This window comes from Strigops habroptila, chromosome 9 (genome assembly GCF_004027225.2).
Source record: "Strigops habroptila isolate Jane chromosome 9, bStrHab1.2.pri, whole genome shotgun sequence".
Taxonomy (NCBI): domain Eukaryota; kingdom Metazoa; phylum Chordata; class Aves; order Psittaciformes; family Psittacidae; genus Strigops; species Strigops habroptila.
The window spans coordinates 15,785,010-15,805,673 of NC_044285.2; the positions used below are offsets into that span (position 1 = coordinate 15,785,010).

The window sequence follows — 20,664 nt, forward strand, 5'->3', positions numbered from 1 at the left end:
AGTTTGCACAACTTTGTCCACTGCATTAAAGTAGTGGGCATTTCAGCAATATTCACTGTTTTACCTCCAAGTACAATGAAAATAAAAACTGTGAAACTGAGAAGGGGAAAACAAAATAAATAAAAAAATTCCCAACCAACCAACCATGGAATGACAGTCATTTCATTACTATTCAATTCATGACAATTGCATTCCATATAGTAAAATTTGTATCAGGTCACAGAACGACTGGATAAAAATAAAAAGACCCTGCTTAAAGTCTCTTCCCCTTCCACATCGAGTGGAAGGTGAGTGATCCTAACACCTCCAAACTGCTGCTGCCAGTCTCAGCAGTTATACCACCAAATTATGAGCTAATATCTTTTGCCCTGATATTTACCGAAATTTACTCTGACACACATTATTACCTGCAGAGTCTCCTCAACCATCTCTGCCCAGCAGCCCGCTTGTAGTCAGACACTGCAGCCCTTTGACAGCAGGGCTCGAATGAGTGTCTAACTGAAAGTATAAAACAAAAGTACTAATTTGTAATGGATATTACAAAAAGGGGCAGACATGGATAATAACGGTAACTCTGGGGGGGGAAAAAACAGCAAGTAGGCTCATAGGCAATCCCAGAAATTTGCTGAAGTGGACACAGTAAGATTTCTCAAAGAGTCAGGTGATGCAATACACAGAATTATCAGGACAGACATCACAGACTCTGTCCGGAAAGTTAAGAAAAGAGGGAGAATGTTTACTGGGAAGTCAACAGTGAGATTTCCCCCTCAGCTAATTAACTAAAGAAACATCTTCCTACAAAGTGCTTTGAAAATCTGCAGAAAGCCAATGAATTAGTTACCCTAACCTCTGAAAAATCATGGAACCACTCACATGCAATTTCTCATGTGACTATACCCATTGTGTATTTTGAGTGGATGGTATTTCACCTTCATGAATTCCAGTAACATTTTTTGCATAAACCTATACTTCTCGTAAGTATTACCTGTCAACTCACGTATACCCATATGCATCTGTGTACTAACTGCAACAGAAATTTCTTAACATATGCATATGTACAGTATCTACTGAAACAATCCAACACCCTCTATTTTAACTCATGTCAGGATGTGAGATACATCACGTAGAAACATATGCTAATTCAATTATGTTCAGATAATTGCTCTTAGCTTTTAGCCTATTTTATCTTGTTGACTTAAAAATATAGCAAGCCAAGTTAAATTTCCTTCAATATTTATCTTTTTGGTTAGATTATGTATCTTGCCAGCTACTGACAACGGCAACTTGAAGTAGCTATGAAACTTGTGCATCTTTCCAATGTCATATTTCCACTGATGTATAAAGCTCTCTTTTTTTATTATTATTTAGGAAAAAAAAAATAGAAATACTTAAAAGAAAGTAATATCATACCCTTTAAGCTTGGCTTTGAATCTGTGGCCTTGCACATAGGTATAGTGTATCTATTAGTACAGTTGTTCACACCTATTAAACGATGTTCAATGCAAGTTCTTTGGATTGCATCCAAAATTCTCTACATTCACAAGACTTGGATAAAGCACCTTACAGCGCACCATGTTTATCTAGCTACATAATTTTACATACTTCTGACAGCTTGGACTGCAGCTGTTGACATCTACCACCAAAGTTTTAATATCTTCAAATATCCATTAACTACATTAAAGCATACACTTGTTTCTGAAAGCTGCATAACAGAGAAATCTAGCGTTACATCTGATGAAAAGTTCTGAGGCTTACATTTTCATTAAAACAAAAACTGCAAGTAACTCCACCTAACCCTGAAGGTGCCTCTCTGTTTTACTTTAAAATCTTTGAAAACTTTGAAGTTCTCCTTCTGGGTGTGTCCAGAACTACTGCAGTCCAAAAAACCTCAGTGCCTGCCTCCAATCTAAACTGGATCAAGATCCAGAAGTTTTCATTTCTTTGCCTAAAATATCACAAACAGCCTCCCATGCTCCAATAAGCATACTGCACAAACAAAAGCATACACAAAGACAGGATCAAGCCTCTTACATTCACAGGAGCAACTACTAATTGTCTTTTAAACATAGCCTCTGGAATCATCTGCTTTTGCATAACAGCTCAGTGACTCATGCTCCTGCGATAGGCAGCCGTGACTCAACAGCCTCTGCACAAAGTGGAGAGACACTCCTTGGTGCCTGAGGGCCCCACCTTATCCACTGCCTTACAGACTAATTTGGGTGAAGGTGCCCACATTTCTATCAAGTTCTGCTTCTACACAGGAACGCCAAAGACCCTAAATAAAACAGTAATTGTGAGGTTGAGGGCCATCCTGGATTAGTCTGAAATTTTAGTCTCATTTCTACAGTTGTTTCTTAATCCAGCAAAGATCACGCTTATCAAAGCACAATTTCAGCTAATTTCTCTGGAATTCAGTGGGAAAAACCGTGTAACCCGATTATTTGGCACCCAATTCTATAACATTTAATTGTCCTCTGAAAATCTAGGAAACAACTCAAATTGGAGAAATCCAACAGTGACCATACACACGATTTCCAAAAATATCCATTCACAAGATGCAAATTTTGGCTTTTAAAAATGTTATTATGCTGAAGGGTGCCACAAATCAAGCATTTTTGTTTCAGTCGCTATTCACTGATTTAAAGAATACCACAGCTGTTCTGGATCACTAGTGCAGAACAAACTTGATAGATCTTATATAAAACAAGTACTTAAGGACCTGAACAATTCTGTTCTCACCTGAAAGTACTTACTCAATGTTCAACTAGTATATTCTACTGTGTCATGTAAATATGGAGGAAATTCCCTTTGCTCACAGACCCACTAATAGTCCTTGCACAGACAACCATTAAGAGCAGCCACACTTAATCTGCCCTGAATCAGAACTGAAAGAAGTTCTAGCAGTTTCATTGAAAACAATGAAAGGCACTACTTACCACAGCTCTACATATTAGAAACCATCACCTCTTCGAACAAGACACATTCCATACATTGTAATAAAATTTGCTCTTTTTTACTATAACCTGAGTATTGAAAACTAAGGATGTAGAAGGGGTTGCACACATAAGAGGGAGGGGGATATCACATGTTAAAGACCGTTTTCATAAAACAATCTTTCTACCTTTCCGTAATCCTGATCAACATTAATCTGATTATTGGTATTGAAAGACAGAGAAAAAGGAATGGTTAGCACCCTAAAAGGTCAGGTGGAAACACTTGACATTTCTATAAGCACCAGTTCAAAATACAAGTGAATGATTAAACAGTCTTGCCTACAAAGCGGGCAGTAAGTGCACAAATTCATTTTCAACAAGTTACTGTTCTAGATACTCCTTTCTACCAAACATAAGTAGCAAGACTGGTGTTTTAGATATGGTTTATACACTGCTTTAAGACACCCTCAATGTTGTGGAGACTCAGGTAAAACCGTCTGCTGTGACTGGTAGTTAGAATGCTCTGGACAGCAATATTTCATTGAGAGACATAATACATACAAAATATCAGCCTCCAAGTCTACCTATTTAGTAAAAGCCTTAACAATACTGATATTGCAAAGCATGTAACTGCACTTCAGAGCAACTAGGAACATCAGAAATTTCTTAGAGCCTCTTAGAGCCATGCCAATTTCTTTACTTGTAAATATGTCAAAGAAAATGAGCTTTTTTTATGCTCCTTTCATGACTTGCTTAATGAAAGCTGTTTCCAGAAGACAAAGTATCTCTCTGAAATGAAAGGAAAGCTTCTAACTTTCAACCTATCTTAGTCCGAGTTTATTCAAAGCATAGGCTTGCAACAGCATTTAATTGGAGTTTAAATCAAGAGGTAGATGATGGTTCTCAGGGGCTACTATCTTTTGCATGAAAACCAAGGACTCACTAGCCTCGCTTCAAGAGTTATATCCTATTTGAAAAGGTCATAGAAAACAAATATTTCAGCAAAGCTAATTGAAGGCACATGTACAAGTAACATACAACATATTTCAGCAGTATAATCAGCTATTTCTTAGTAACACAGCTGGGAAACACCCCTCTCATCAAGTAAAAATCACGTATATTACATAATTATTGTGCAGTTAGAAGATAACTTCCTGTTGCAAAGGGGAAACATTGTTTTTCAGCACCTATTTAGTGAGAACCTCTTGCAGAACACAAGCTTTTTAACCGCTTACTATGAGAATTAACTTTCACACTGTTCAATAAACGCTATAAATACATGCCCAAGCAACAATATCCTCCACGTAGGAAAAAAAAGGAACAAAATATAGGAGGCTGTGCTTCAGAGAATAAATTTTTTGGCCTGAGTATTATGCAACATTCAACAGCATACACAGGTGAAGATCAAGTGTTCCTGGTGACAAGGTACACTTAAAAATAAATATTTAATTTACTGGTGAATAGACGCGGGTATCAATAGCCTGTCACAACTAACACTCTGCATTGCTCCAACACAAGTAGAAAACCAGATGTGAAACTGCCCACTCTCTAAATTAGAGATGATTCACATTAACAGGAGAGTATAAAGAGCCAGCAATGCCCTGTGAACATACAGAAATGTTTCTAACAATATAAGAATCCTGAACTTCATAGCTGTGAATTTCTAAGGGAGAAATTAAATAGGAGCTAAATGCTTAAATCTACCACTGCCCTCCAAAAAAGAAAATAAAAAATAAAGAATTGGTGTCCCTGTCAAGGTACTACATGAACACACACAATCCCAGGGATTAGCTTTCACAAAGTTCCTTCTGGTCTGTTTGCAAGAATTCTGAGATGCTTGGGGTGTCAGTGTTAGAACACAAGAGGGAGGAGAGTATGTGATGGGGACTTGAAATCTTTGCTTGCTTATTCAGAAACAAAATATTTTCTTTGGCGTATCAGTGGAGGAAACATCTCACCTGCACAAATAATACCTCCAAGTAACAATGCTTTCAGGGGAATACTTATATTATGAACTAGTTATAAAAGATTGTTTAAATTACTTTGCTATTAAATAATACCATAAGAATGATGAGATTCTAACTTCATTCTCATTAAAATCCTCTCTGATGTGAGGCTCCCCACATACTGGTACAGAAATGCAACAATGGAATTTGAAGATTTATTTTCTTTTATGTTTCTACATAATGCTGAACAACAGGTCTAATGATAGGTCTTACAAGAGCACTGTGAAATTAAGTATTTCTTCCATAATTTTGAAATAGAATACCAGGCAATTTAAACCTAACATGACACAACATACTATCAACACATCTCTGACAGCCAACTGGAAGGATGATAATAGGTTGTCTTGTAGATCTTTTGTAAAAATTAAATTCTGCGTGCAAATAAATACAGGTATAACTTGGAGAACACACTGAAGAACTGTTTCATAAAGTTCTATTTAGCTTTCATCCACAATAAAATTTAGATGAGGGCTCCAGCACAACAAGACAGACATTGAATATTCTTATTCTCTGGGCTTGACATACACAGAATTGTACAAAAATTTCACTGTTACAAAACTGGATAGGCATCCAAGATAGTGGTATCAGATGCCAAATATGCTGTTAAGCCTTTAACATTTAAAGGGGTACATTTGCAGAGGTGCATCTCTTTTTTATGGGAAGATGTTAACGGGGGTAAAAAGGAAAATGCCAGATTACGCAGCTTTAATTAGTAAGGATGACAAACAACAGTATCATTGTGTCTTTTTAAGACAGAGAAATGTAGATTCAGTCTGACTAGTGACAGCAGAAGAAATGTAAAATTCATACATTCAGAAACCCAGAAACAATTTATGTTCCCAATTCTATCCCTTGAGACTGAAGCCACTGAACATAATTTTCCTGAAGTCCTTATTTGGTTCAGGTTCAGTTCAGACTTCCAGAAATATCCTAATGCTTGTATCAATCACAGCTCCATGTGGGGAACCCTTCAGCCTCCTGCATTTTAAAACTGAAGTGTAAGATCCTTTAAGGGTGGGGAGTGGGAGCCATTTATTCTTATCCTGTCAGTTTGAAAGGGATTTTAGACATTCTACAAATCTTGTCTTGCTGCTATGCCTCATGTGCTCTGGTGGTCTAGATGACAGTTAGTATTTCAGCCCATTTAATGTAAACTGCATAAACTCTTGCACTCCTACAGAAGATATCAATCCTTGACACAAAAGCATGAAGATAATCATGCATTCAAGGAATCTCAGGCTATCAATCACTGAGCAGTAAAGTTGAAACCTTTCACTTGCTGCAGATTAAAATCTCCCTATTAGGAAATATATAGTCTGGCAGATGCCATCCAGTGGGCTGTGAAGAATGAGTTTATGGTTGGCAGATAAAAGATGCTAACCTCAAAGAACAACCAACAACCCTTGTCACCCTTGCTAACAGCATTATGCAAAAAACTGAACTAATGAGTCAAGAAGACTGTATTCCATGTTGACTTCCAGTTACCCTTTCTAGGTCAGAAATACTCTAGTCTTGAGTATTTCTCATCCTAGAAGTAAATCTGCTACTGCTTTCAAGACAGGTTTGCCTGACAGTAGGTCTAAGAGTTGACTGCAAAATCTGACTTTGAAAGAACCAAATCGACTTTTCTACTTGCAAAGTCATTCACCAGAGCTGATGCATATGAGTACCCACTCTCATATCTGCAAAAAAAAGAAGGATTGAAGAGAAAACACAGTAAGAAACATCATGCTTCTCTACAAATCCTGCATGGGTTTGCAAAGAAAAGCAGGTTAATGGAAATCCCCTTTTTAACAGAACAGCGGAAACCAGCAGTACAGTTACAGCATAGTAAAAAAGTGGCTGCATCCCATTCAGCTGTACAGTATTTTCCCCCATGACAGGGATTAGTCCCACTTAGCCATACACTACTTTTTCAGGATAAAATAGCCTATTTTCAATCCCATCTTGCAGCACAGTAGTTTGGGCAAAATTACTACACTTAAGTTTTGAAGGACCCTGCACCTCATAGTTCAACAGCACACATGGATCAGGAGGATACCAAGACTGGGAAAGATGTCTACTATGATACAGGTCTAGCCACTGACAGCATACACAGCCTTCTGGCTGTATCTAAAATCAAGATGACTTCAGATTAAAGTACTATTTTTCTGCCTATATATAAATGTTTTAACACATAAGCTCACTATCTCTGTTGATCATATACAGCTTAGTAGTGACAGTAACAGTAGTTAGTAGTAGTTGCAGAATTGGTGGCCATGCAATTCACAATAAAGTCCAATCTCACCTTTTACTTCTCTTTTCTGACCACAACAAATGTCAAATCTAATTTGGCCTATCGAACTCACCTACAACGCAGAAACCTCTGCCATCATCATACCATACTTAAGGAACTTCTATAACCATTCTTGCTCAAGCACACCTATTCAAGTGGCTGGGGCTTTGCCTAAGTAAAGTGACAATGAAGAACTCTGAATAGGGCCTTTACTGCCAGGTAAAAACAAAAATCAAAGGTCACTCCTTGGCAGTAGAGCCTGAATTTACTTGTGCTTGAGGGCAGGTTATTATAGTGCACTGATCTTCACCTAACATCACTTAATGCTTCAGTCAAAATATCCATGTGTCTACAAACTGGAAAATGGGGACTTAAAATGTGAATGAGAGACTTCTTGGATGTGCAAGACAAGAACAGCCAGTCACAAAGTGCTGGCAAAGAAAACTGAGTAGCTCTTCCAACACAGAGGACTTCAGCTGCTGCTTTAAATAGCCCCTATGCCACAGGCAGAGTATGTAACATCAGTGGTAATCTTTAAAAAAAGACCAAACGTGACCAAGTTATTTATGTTTGCTTTTTTTAAATCAGAGTCTACTGCTGTTGTGCATACTGCTTCAAGATAGAAAAGTGAGCTTTTATACAGTGACTTGCAGTCTTCTACTTGAGTACTCACTGTTGGAGATAGGTGAATACTTGCTTAAAGGAATGCAACTCAAAAGTAATTATTCTTTGGGCACTGCTTGACACTGTATTTCCTGGTTAAGCATAAAATCTGTATGGTCTGAGTAAACAGGAATTTTGAAAAGCCCAGAGCTTTGAAAATCCCTTCTAACATAACTTTAGGAAAACAGCAAAAGAGAAAGCAGAAACAAACCAACCCTACCTTTCTGAACCCTCAATTGCCAGCAAGATACATTTGGAAACAGTTTCTCCCCCTCTTCCATTTCAAAGCAGTAGTAACAATCACAATTTAATCACAAGCAGCATGGTTCAAAAGAAGTTAGATCAGTTTCTGTCCAATTCTAACATTATGAAAGCAGCAAAGTCATTTTAGTCCTTTGATGCCCTCATAATTCAAAACTGCACTGGCATTTTTTTCTTGTTTAAAATAATTGTAAATTATTGTTATTATTAAAATTTTAACCATGCTTGCAAAATACCACTCTGCATTCAGCCCTGGTGTGATGAATTTGGCCAGTAACAAATACAGGCAGGAGAGACAGCTTTATGACAACTGATTACAGCAGTATTGTCAGTGCCCAAATAATAAATCTCAACCTGATACTGCAACATCGTAAACATGCCTACGAGAAGCAACAAACCCCTGAACTGGGGTGGGGGGAGTGGTGGTGCAGGGGGAAGGAGGAAAAGAGAGAGACAGCCTGTTTGATGTGCAATATTAATGTGCAATATGTATTAACAACTACGAGCAATAGCTGAAGAAGGAATATAGGACATTACATTTTTAATGGCTGCTTATCACTTGGAAAAATCAAAACTGATATCCTGCCTAAACCCCATATTTCAACACAGGAAAAGTATTTCCTGGGCCATCAAAGCTGAACAATACTAACAGTTAATGGTTAACACACACTTCTTTTAAATCCTGATTCTTATGCTGTTCTAGTTAAGTGCTTAAATTCCACATACAGGCCCTGAAGATCTGCAAGGAGGTTTGCCTGCTGTTCCACATTCACTTCCCCAGTGAATGTAGCTTCGTGGAACTACAGGAAAAGGAGACAGAGCTTTCATTGCTGCCAGATTAAGTAACTGAATACATTCCATATAATTTATCACTCTATTGGGCAGCCTGTGTCATGGGATGTCATTTCATTGTAATTAGGCAGGGTGGGATTGGACAGGCTCTTGCTTCTCTTTGCCAATCTAATAAGCAAAAACATTTCTGCTTTTTACTTTCGTAGAAAGTACATGTTTGGGATAAAAAATAATCAAACAAAAATATAAGCATAATGTACAACCAACTAATAGAAGCCTGACATTACCAAACGAGGACTACAGCAATCACCTTTACCATGGAAAAAAATCCAGGACATTTGAAAACTTTCCAAGTTAATATTTACTTTCAGATCATTGTCAAGTTTCACCAAATTTACCATTTGGAGACAGGTTTGTCCTTACATGCACTTCGCTCCAGCTAATCCAAATGGAGTATCAGGGGAATCTGCTTGATTCAGGATTACAGATTTTAGTCATAGGATATTTGAGTAGCTAAGTGACATTTTTCTCCTGAGGAGTAGTATTCCATGCTCACACACGTCCAAGTGCTGATCCAGCAAGGCCAGGCACAACAAATGTTTTCCACCAAATAGTAGCTTTCATGAAGAAGGGCTTTTAAAAAGGGCTTCTTTATCTCCCATCTTCTCTTCCCAAAATTAGAGCAGAGAAAACACATTCCAACTTGGGTATCATGACTTACATAGCAGGTAATGAGCAAGAAACCACACTACTTCTACACAATGCTAGACAGTATCCTTAAGCTCACAACAAACATTTAACTTTGGGCAGCCGCCTTCTCCTCTTATCTCATTAGGGCATGCAGTCACAAAGGACAGGTCTTGCCCCACCTCTTGGGCAAGCAAGGTCCAAGGTGTCACATCAGCCCTCCTTCCACATGGACAGAGACAAATTTGGAAAGATTCTGCTCACTACCAGGAATACATATATATACACATTCCTATACAAGAAGAGACCTATACAACCCTCAGACGCAGATAAAGAAAGTTCAGAAGCTGAAACTGCCATTGTCACAACAGTTATCCTTCGAATTTAACAAAAATTGAGTATTTTTCTCTTATGAAAAAAGCACAATTAAGTAAGCAAAGTGAAATCAACAAAAATGCAGTAAAAAGTTTTCTGAAGAACTCTATTTCTCTCTACACTTAATCATATATAGCTATGCAGAGCTTGTGAGTTTACAGCAGTCTTAAAGGAAGACGAATACAGCATCACATTATGTACAAGTGGATTCTCTACAATGGGTTGAATTTTATCTGCCAAGCCCTGTAATTTAAACACAATATTTTTGGCACTCGGAGAGTCTCCCAAAGGCCCCAGTTCCAGGAACCAACTATACGACAAGCATAACTCCCATTTAAATCACAAGTTACTAGCTCTTGCACTGTCAAAGAAAAGACTGCAAACTCTTAAGGGCTCCACAAACATGAAGTCATATATATTCATTTAACATTTCAGGATCTGTAAGCCAATCTAGTGATTCTGAAGCAGACCTACCTCCTGATTCCTAAACTGAGGTAGTACGGCACACTAAGTGACTGCCGCTGGACCAAATGTAGCTTCTGTGGCTCTGCTAAATGTCACCACCTGATCAGTGAGTTTTCTTTCCAGATCTCTGAAGCTTAGCCATTTCTTTCCACAAATCAGGTGAAGATGCTAAATATACCTGTGCAGATAAAGCCTCTCTCCCCACACCTTTCATAAATACATTATTACTTGTCAATTTGATTTTGTTTGTCAAAATTGACAACTGTTATGTGGTGGGGCATTCCCTGCTCCTGGTGAAACAGAACTTCATTTTGACTTCTGTTTCACAGACAGCTGTGCTGAAGTGACGATATGGAAAAATGTTTGAGGAAAGGAGGGCTCCACACTTCAGGCAGGGCTAAACTCCAAGATTGCAATCATATCAACACTTGAAAATTTTCACATTTAACACCAACTGATCAATGCAAATAAGGAATATGAGACGATGCCTGAGAACAGTTGCATTCATATGTCCTGTCAAGTCATTTTACCAGGAGAGAATGAGCTTTTACCACAGTTCAAACACAGTGCTAGTCCCATTGGAGAAATAAAGAGCGCTGCCAGCTTGTAAAACCAGGACATAGACAGGAGCAGTTCCTTACATGTGAATGCAAGGTATCAACAAATAGGCTTTAAAGAAATAATGAAATGATGCTTTAAAAAGCCACTAAGACTTTATGGCTGAAATCAGTGGTCATTCCAATTACAAGAACACATCATACCGGAATGCCTTCATTCAAAAGCCACTGAAGTTACTGATAACCTTTTCCTTCACTTTAAAGCTCTGTTCTAAGGGGCAATAAAGAAAATAGATAGTGGCTCTTGCACTTACTGAGAAAAGAATCTATAGAACTGATGGAAAAAAAGTCATTTTTTAAATATTTTTTTCCATATAAGGAGTATGGAATCTTCCTGTGAAGGGAAATTCCAAAACCAGGACCAAAATAAATACTGAAGTGGGATGCCAAGTAGAGAGCAGCACAGGACTGATGTGAAATAGCCAACAAGCAAGTCCTTAAGATGTGATTGAAGAAACACAGTAATAAACCTGAGGCACATACTATATAATTTGGTTTTGTTCATATACAGTAAGTATTATTATTCCAGTGCCTTTTTTTTTTTTTTTAATCATACACACTTTGCATACAAATTATCTTCAGGAAATTTAACAGTTGGCCGATATCCTGTAATTATCATACCTTGTTCAGTGATAAAGGAAATGGAGCAAGATGCCAATAAGACTTGATCAGCAGCACACAGCAGGTCAATGGTAATGTTGAAAAATACTCCAGCAACATGTATCACCTAATCAATAGATGAGGCTATTTTCCCTCACAAGAATCACATTGAGATCATATCAACACTGGAATATTTCTAGTGCAAGAACAGTTCCTGTGAAGAAGCCCCACGTTCAATGCATTCTAAAAACATGTGCCAGATGTCTGTAGATGGTGTTGACAAGTGCTGATTGTTTAACAGCAATCAAAATTATGAGCACTGACCCATCTCTGGGAATGCCATAACCCTGCAGGGAGAACGTACACACATTTGATGTGCGACATGACACTGACAAGTCCCCAAAAGAAAATTGGGTGGGACAGAACATTCCAGGAGGAAAAACTCAAGTTGTTTTAAGTTACTGAGTTTATACCTGCTATTGTCAACTAAAAAAGAACAAAACAAAACAAAAAAATCATGAGGCAACACTGAAACACAGGGTTTCAGCTACACCCCCTTTAAAAAGGGTAAGATATGAGACCAAATTCAGTGCCCATAAGATCAGTCTCTTGATCACTTATCTATTTCTGTTTTACATCTCCCTAATCTTCTAAATGAAGAACTAGGCCATGTATTCTCCCTAAAAATGTGGTATATAAAAACGTAACTTTCTAGTGTATTGTGCTATCTTGAATGCAAGAGAAGTTATTTAAATGCAAAACACACAATAATCCATTCTTAATCTACTAGAGATTAACAATGCAATCATGTCCATTGATCACATGTTTAAACCACATGTATTTGTAAAGGAATTAGCTTTACAATTACCTGATTCATCCTCCAAACTGCAATTGTATCAGGTTAAGCTGCTTTCTGAAAACAAAAGAGTTAATAACTGAATTGTATATGTGCCTACTAAAGGGAACAAAGCTTTTCATAGAATACGTTCTTCAGCTAGCACTATGACCATCAGAAGGACTTCACAATTAAAAGCTACAAGATGCTTTGCCTATCTGCAGTGGTAGAAATGCTAAGGTCCTAACTATTTAAGAAGTTGATCTCATACAGTAAGATTTCTGCTTTTACTTTTTTCCTGCAAAAAAATAACAACCTTCTACAACTGAAGCCTGTTATGATAATACCGCACTACAGGGGACACAGTTAAAATGGCTTATGCATGGCTGACTTCAGAGTTTTCTGGGTTTTTAAGTGCTTAACCATCAAACCTTAATTTTCTCTAACAGAACAATTCAAAGTCCATAGAAGTCTCTACACTAACTGCACTTAACTGTAGATGACAAATCTGAGTTTTAAAGTAAAAAAAAAATAATCCAAAGTACCACTACACTGGCCCTGTGAATGGTCTGAATATCACACATCTGGTGTCACATCACAGAGAATTGAGACTCCTATTTGGAAAAACAGCTTTTCTGCTGTCATCATCTGCACAGAATCACACTCAGACCAACCCAAGTCTTCAAGATGATTCTGTTCATTTTTGGTTTGTTTTCAAGCTTGACTTAATGCACATTTGCCTAGCGCAGTTATGCAGTTTATTCTACACCAGAAGCAAAGGTTTTATACTGTGATCATAAAACTCATCACTGCTTATCAGCAACCTAATAAATTTTCTGCAATTAAATCTGCTGGAGCTCTGAATGAACCTGTTGTAGGAAATGTGAAAAGACAGAAATCTTGCACCACGTTTCTGAGAGTTTGAGTCAGGAATCAGAAGTTGCTCGTTCAATTCCAGTGGAGCTGTTACAGATTAGAGTAATCATCAGCAAGACCTGGGATTAGCCCTGCTCCTAAATAAAACCTGACAAGCTATGTTCAGGGCACAGTTATGACACATAGTCTGTGTTTCCTACCTACACACGCTCTGAAGGCCTCTATATGATAGCCCAAAGCAGCTGATCTCTTATTTCTAACTCTGCTAAAAATTCCCATTTTGCAGCACTTTTCTCCCTGAAAGGCAGTCTCTCCTCCTAGTCTGCTTAACTCCATTGTTCCACTAGATTCTCTGAGAGAGAGGTGATGGAAAAGAAAGCATCAAAAACTATGGCTGTCTAATGAATTCCAGCAGTATAAAGGTCATTTTAAACCCCTGATGATACTGAATGGGTGGAAATCACATCAACCAGTAGATTATTACTAACTTTACACTAGAAAGAAGTCTGAGTTGGCAAGCTACAGCTTGATAGATCAAGTTGGTAAGAATGCATTGGCAGTTCCACAAACAGCACAAAACTCAAATTCAGGCTCTTTTCTGTTCCTGCTTTCGCCACAGAAGACAGGAGAAGCCCGCATAGCACACTGACAGAATATTAAGAGCCCATTAGGTGACCATTTCATCCATGGCGCTATATCATTGTATTGAACTACTAACAACTAGTTACTTAAACAGTGGCTTTTGATAAAATAAACTGCACTGATTCATCAACAGATGACCATATAGTGAGTTACAAACATTTCTATATTGCTGGCTATCCACACCATTGGTGCACCAACTTAACATTGGTCCTCCACACCATCAGCCACCAACTTAAATCTGTCATCTCTGCTCGCAGACATCATCATGTTGCTATGTAACCCACGTAGTACTGAAACCTTGAATATAACTTAGTTTTGCTGATCCCTTGATTAAAAAAAATAGAAAAGAATGAAAAGACACAGCAAAAGGTGGTGACACTGGCAAGAGATACTGAACAACTGCCATCCAAGAAGTGACTAAAAAGCTAAGAATTCTTTACCTTGAAATAAGGGATAGCTGAGGTAGACAGGTAAAAAAAGAATACAGTTCTGAAATAGCACAATGAGAGTTCAGAGCAAGTATAATTTATTTTATAAAGACTAAACAGTATCAGGTAGTAGATTTAAGACACAAATGGAAGTAGCTTTTCCACACAACATACTAACTCATGGAACTCACTGCTGACAGGTTTTCTAGCTTCCAGCACAAAAAAACCCTACCTTTGGACAAATTAATGGCAAATGTGTCAAGGGCTGTTAAACACACAAATGTGGATACACTGACAGCTGAAAAAATGTAAAGCTGCAGTTGGAAGAGAAAAGGTATTCTGAGATTCTAAAGGTGTTGCTGCCCATGGCAGGGGGGAGTTGGAAGTAGATGATCTTTAAGGTCCTCAAAGTCTCTTCCAACCCAAACCATTCTACGATAGGATTCCCCTCTGCTACGGCATATACCTCTTTCAGCCTGACAACCGAACACAAACAGCTCAAGTATTGCTAGAATTTAAGCTCAGGAAAGAGGGTAACAAAGCCAGAAGCAGGAGAGCGTGAAGAGAAATACCAAACGCCAAACACAGTTCATGCTTAGATAGGCCAACAGATTTGACCCAAAACAGAAACAACTGCGACATGCATTCTACGTGAGGAAAGTTATTCGCTTCTTTTACTCTCTCATACAGACCGCTGGATTCAGCTCAGACTACGTGCAGTTACTGCTTCTGGTGGGACACCGAGGCAAAACGAAGCAGCTCCTTACACACCCTCTGGATGCAGCCCCTGGAAACCGAGCGCGCAAGGAAAGCAGCTTTGAAATGGCTACTCACGCAGCCAAAACACGAGGCGCAGGAATCTCGCAGAGCCGACCAGAAAGCTCCCTCACGGCGAGCCAGGAGAGTGAAAGCTCCTCCGGCCGCGGCTTAGAACGCAAACCTAGGCTGGAGCAGCCCTCACCGCGGCCTCGCAGCTCCGGCCACCCCCGAGCCCCAGCCGCCCCAGGGCACTGCCCGCACACCCCAGCCGGCACCGCCGCCCGGACGCCCTCTCCCCGCTCCCCCCGGCACGGCGCCGAGCCCGCCCACCGCCCACCTGGCGCGGGGCTCCCTCCTCAGGGCGCTGTCTCCACGGGGCGGCCGGGCCTTGCCTCGCCTCGCCTCACTCCACCTCAGCGCGCCGCTCCGCGCCGGCGTCCCTCGCGGGGCACGTCCCGTCCGGTCGCCCCACGACAAGGCGCTCTCCGTGCGGCGGGGGCGAGAGGACTGACAGCCGCACGACCTCCGGCGCATGGGAGGCGGCGGCCCCTCCGCCGGGTCTGCAGGAGCGCGGCTGCAGGGCGCCCCGCAGGAGTCGAGGCAGGTTCCCGGAGACTGCGGGGCTGAGGGACAGCCTCTCCCCTCACTCCCGCCTGCCTCCCGCGCAACGCGAAAGGCCGCGCGCCGCCCGCGCCTGCTGCCACCTGGCGGCCGCGACGCTCAGCGGCGCCCCGCGGAGCCGGCTCGGGGGAGGCGCGCAGCCACCGCGGCCCGCCCGTCCTCCCGCCCGCGACGGGTCCGCACTACAGCCTCCAGCCGACGAGGCGGAGGTCTGCCGCCTCTCCAAGGAGCCAGGGGCAGGCGCAGGGGAAGCGCACCTTCCAGCGGGGCCGGTGCGTGGACCCGCGGGGGAAAAGGCGGCGTACGGCGGTGTTCCGCTGCCGCCGTGCCTGCCTCGCTCCGCGCGGCCCGCCCTCCCTCCGGGGAACGCAGGTGCCGCCGAGCCCGCCCGCACAGCGATAACGGCGTTCAGACGGTGCCCGGCCGGCAGCCACCGGTAACGGCTCTGGAGCCGTGCCCGGGGCAGGTGCTGACCGTGGGCCTGCACAAGCTCCGCGATTTCCCCCGGGGCGTCAGCGGCGGCCTCCACCGCTAGAGCCCGGCGCGGTTGGAGTACATGGAATACGGTGTGTTACACTGTAACTGTTCGGTTCCTACAGCCTTGTGCGGTTTGTGACAAGGGCACCAACGCACTCCATACTGCTGCCCTCAACTGCTATGAGAAAACAGGAGAGGGACAACTGTCATCCTCCTACTCACTGGCTGGACGAAAGACCATCTGCTTCTAGCAGAAATAAGACTAGAAGATAATGCGTGGTTCCTGCCAGTATTTGCCCAAAAGTCTGAGGTTTGAAACCAAGCCAGAAACACTGATACACTGGCATTGTGAAAAGCAAAGCACAGACAAGCATAGATGAGGAGGATCTTCTCTTGATAACTTTTGAGTCAGCATCTGAGGAAAAAAAATGGATTTGTCTCTCTGCTCCTGCTTTGTATTAAGTGCATTGTACCTCAGATCCCTAAGGGCATTTTTATTGAACAGTGCAATAAAGTGTCCAGCATGAGCTCTATTCTTTTGCTGGAACTGACCCAACCAGGTGAACCCATTTGTTTTAAAGCACAGCAAAACAGGTTGTTTTTTCTTGGCAACATTTTGTGCTCAATTACACTTGAACCCAGCTGAACCAGTAAAAGATGATGTGTTGACTGTGCTATTCATTGCACCAAACAAACTGCTTCACTCCCAAGCCCATGTATAGCAACAAGCTCTATGTAAAAGATCTACTGCAGAAAACTTACTTTTTCCTGTGTGCTCACCAGGCAATTCCCAGAGCATAGCACTCCCAAGCAGTTTCAGATGCCTTATGGGCACCACGGCAGATCTTTGTTGTAAAAAGACAGCTGTATACAGCTGTATGTTTAAGATTTCTCACAGACAAAGAAAGGCTGCATTATAATGCTAAGAGAAGGGTAGCTATGCTACCTCCAGGAGATTGAGGTCCCACTTGTACTAAGTAAATGGGTTTGGAAACCATAGATTTAATCTAGAAAGAATTCCTCCAGTCCCTCTTGAGTTATGCTGTGTTTCACAGGCTAGACTGCAGCCTGTTTGGCAGCGGAAAGACAATCTAGGAGGAAGCAAATGCTGCGCTACTCTGGCCATCCTCTAATGAAGCACATAAATAAGTGACTAATTGCTAAATCAGGTAGCATGTGGGCAAGAATAGGTCTGTCAGATTACAGTATTTTAGTTCTAATCTCTACCACAGAGTAGATGTTCTGCTTCATCTCCTCTGCTGATTACATGACTACTGTTTGCTTCTGGGAGAGACACAACTGTGGCCAGATGGACTAGAGACAAGAGTTTCTTTTCAAGGGCAAAGACCTAAATACTTGGGTACTAAAAAAATAATTAATGTACTTCGCCAACATGGTGGGATTGCTCTGCTTGAGACAGTTCCTAACTCCTGATACTGGGGAAAGATTACTTAACATGTACCGGTCTGAAAATCAGCCCTCAGGAGGAGGAAGACTTGCTTCTACATTAAGGGGAGATGAACAGCATTAGCCTTCATGCTGGAGGTCCCAAAGGCAGGTTCAGCTGGGCGCTAACAGCAGCAGAAGAGTTGGAGCCTTGTACATTAGAGGTGAGACCACAAGGAGGCTTTTTGAAAAGCCAAGGAATGACCACTTGTCACTGTTTTCCTTTCCTGCCTCTTTTGCTGCCTTTAATTTCCCGAATCTCTCTCATTTTCTATTTGACTTTCAGAATGATTGCTCCCTCCCAAGGGCTAATGCAGAGTCTTATCTCCCATCCCTCCACCTCATCCTCCCCTTGCCGATGAACTGTTCAGAACAGCATGCATCATGTTTTCCCAGCAGCGCAAGAGGAAGTTGTTGTCACGCTGCTGAGGGGGAGAGGAGCAGTCCTTCCCACACCTTATCTGTGCATCAGAGCAGCTGACAATTTGTTCTGAACAATCGCAGAGCTCCTCATCTTCCCATTATATTACAATGTTATTTGAAGTCTTTCATGGTCTCACATAACAAATGTGTCTGTCTAAGTACAAAAACCAATATACTCAGGCTAATGGCTGCTCTTTTTTAAGAGATGGACATGAAGAGGATTGTGAAATGGCAACATTCTTTAAATAGAGAGCAAAACATAAATGCTTATTTATGAAAAACACATTCACTAGGAGCTTAAATGTAATTTTTCCTGCAGTAATCCACAAAGGACATGCTTGTGTAAAGTTTTAATTTGCTAGCAGAAAATGTAGTAGAAAAGCATGCATTTGAGCGACGTATCAACTGACCAGCAAAGAAAGATCTGGGCGAGGACAGGAATTAACCTACTTGATCATTTGTTCAGCACAGGGTGATCCAGCCATATCTTGTCTCCTCACTCACCCAGCAAGTTACAAAGATTCCGGTTTGAGATGCAAGGGGTATCGGGGTATTTTTACTTCCGAAGCTGAAAGACTTCCCTGCCCATGAACCAGTTATTTGGCCAGCTGCCTCAGTAAAAGAATAGGAATCTCTTTCAGTTAGTTTCATTAAAATTCTTTGGGTTACAGCAGCCTGGGAACAAGACATTAGTGCTACTTTGAAAATTCAGACTAGGTTACAGCATAAAATGATAAGAGTGGCAAGCAGATAACAGGGTAGAACAGGGGGTTGCCCTGCAAGAATGAACTGCTGCTCACTAGTCATGAAGAATCATCTCATGCTAACAGTGGGAAAGTGTGCGAAAATCCCCACTGGGATAAGGAAGGAGAGAATCTGAGAAAGAAGATTAGATTGTGGTAGAGTAGGAAGCTAGAGTTTCCCTCCCTTGAATTGTTTCAACCACTTACTATTTGTTTCAATACTTCTCTGTGAGCCACTAATTGTCACAGTGGGATCTTTCTGCTTCATTTCCTCCTCTTTATGAGGGCAGGCGTCAATATTGCAAAGAGTTAGAAATCTGCTGCCTCCTATATGGAAGACATGTCAGATTTGCAACATGTCCAGCACAGGTCCGTGGCAGTTAAGCCTTGGAAAGTGCCTTTTATACAAGCATTAGATTTCAAGATTGGGGGTGGTGAAGGGGAACCACTTATGCAAAAACCAAAAACAAATGGAAAAAAGAATAAGAAATGGAGACATGAATGAGGTTGCTGGCCTGGAAGAAAGAGTGTAGTTTTACAAGTTTTTTCTTCACCCCTAGATCTGCTACTCTCTAAGCAGGAGTACTTTGTAGAAAGAGTACACGACACTAAAGGAAAAGAATAGTAGCTAGCTCAGTTGCAGCTTAGCTACATGGAACAGCAGTAGCAGTTTGTAGTTCACACCCAGAAACCGTATTCAGAAAATCCTCCCGTCTATGCCTTTCTCTGGTGCTAGGTCAATCACTCCTGTCAGATGTTTGCCTGTGAACAGCAGAGATGCCTAGAAGATGGAAAGTTTTTCAACTCATGTGTCACATTGCAGAAATGGGAGGACATGCCTGGTTTATGCTTATTCTACTTTGCATGTGAGGACAAGTTCCACCAATGGCACTTCGCTGGGACCTGCAGCCACTGGGCTATGGTACCACCACCTCACTCAGGTAAAACTCCACAAATGCACAGCAGGACAGGATGACTTTCTAGCCAAGCAAAAAAAGACTCTCCCCTTTCTCCTCCACACCCAGTATTTCTCGTTGGTCACACTAGAGGACTTCTCCCATGTTCTGGATAAGCACCAGCCAGATCACATACACTACACAGACCACATCCCTTACTCTTACTACTGTGCTACATATAAATACCTCAATAGTTTTCTTTATGTGGACATACTCACTACTTTTTTCCATTGCCTTTTGCTAATCACCATCTCTAGTCCCTTAGAGCTGTCTACACGTTTCCTGCTTAAGCCTTCCTTTTATAACACCTTCTTCACAGCAGAAAACATGAATGAAAGACAAGCAGAAGGTTACATATATTTAGGTGAAACAAAAAAATGCATTTAGGAAAACATGACAGTCACTAACTGAGAGGCCTTTTTAGCTTGTGTTTCTTATCTTTACTAATATAGCAAGACTAAAGACCTACAGCACACACAGCATATGCTGGTTTATATTTATTTTCCTTTTTTGTTTCTCAGCTGCATAATTTAAACCTTCTTTCTTTTATTACATCTGTAACTACAACACATTCTAATATTTATAAATGAAGAGTGACTTGGCACCACATTGGGTGCAGTCTGTCTGCCATCAGAGAGGCATTCTCCAAATGGGTCTACCCGCCTCAAGAGCTGGGAGATCTGAACTGTTTTCTTAACCCCTATCTCCCTCCAAAAATAGCCATGCACAGCTGTAGGTCTATTGAAAACTGTTAAATAACTGGAGATTTAGTCCAAAATGTAAG

General features: G+C 41.1%; 1 protein-coding gene across 1 annotated transcript in view; it reads right to left on the bottom strand.

Annotated features, from left to right (window-relative positions):
- Positions 1 to 15,893, bottom strand: part of THSD4 (thrombospondin type 1 domain containing 4) — a 278,723-nt gene extending 262,830 nt beyond the window's left edge. Inside the window, exon 1 of the mRNA XM_030497701.1 lies at positions 15,552 to 15,893. The gene's annotated coding sequence lies outside the window, so the exon portion shown is untranslated. The remainder of the gene's footprint in view (positions 1 to 15,551) is intronic.
- Positions 15,894 to 20,664: the final 4,771 nt, after the last annotated feature.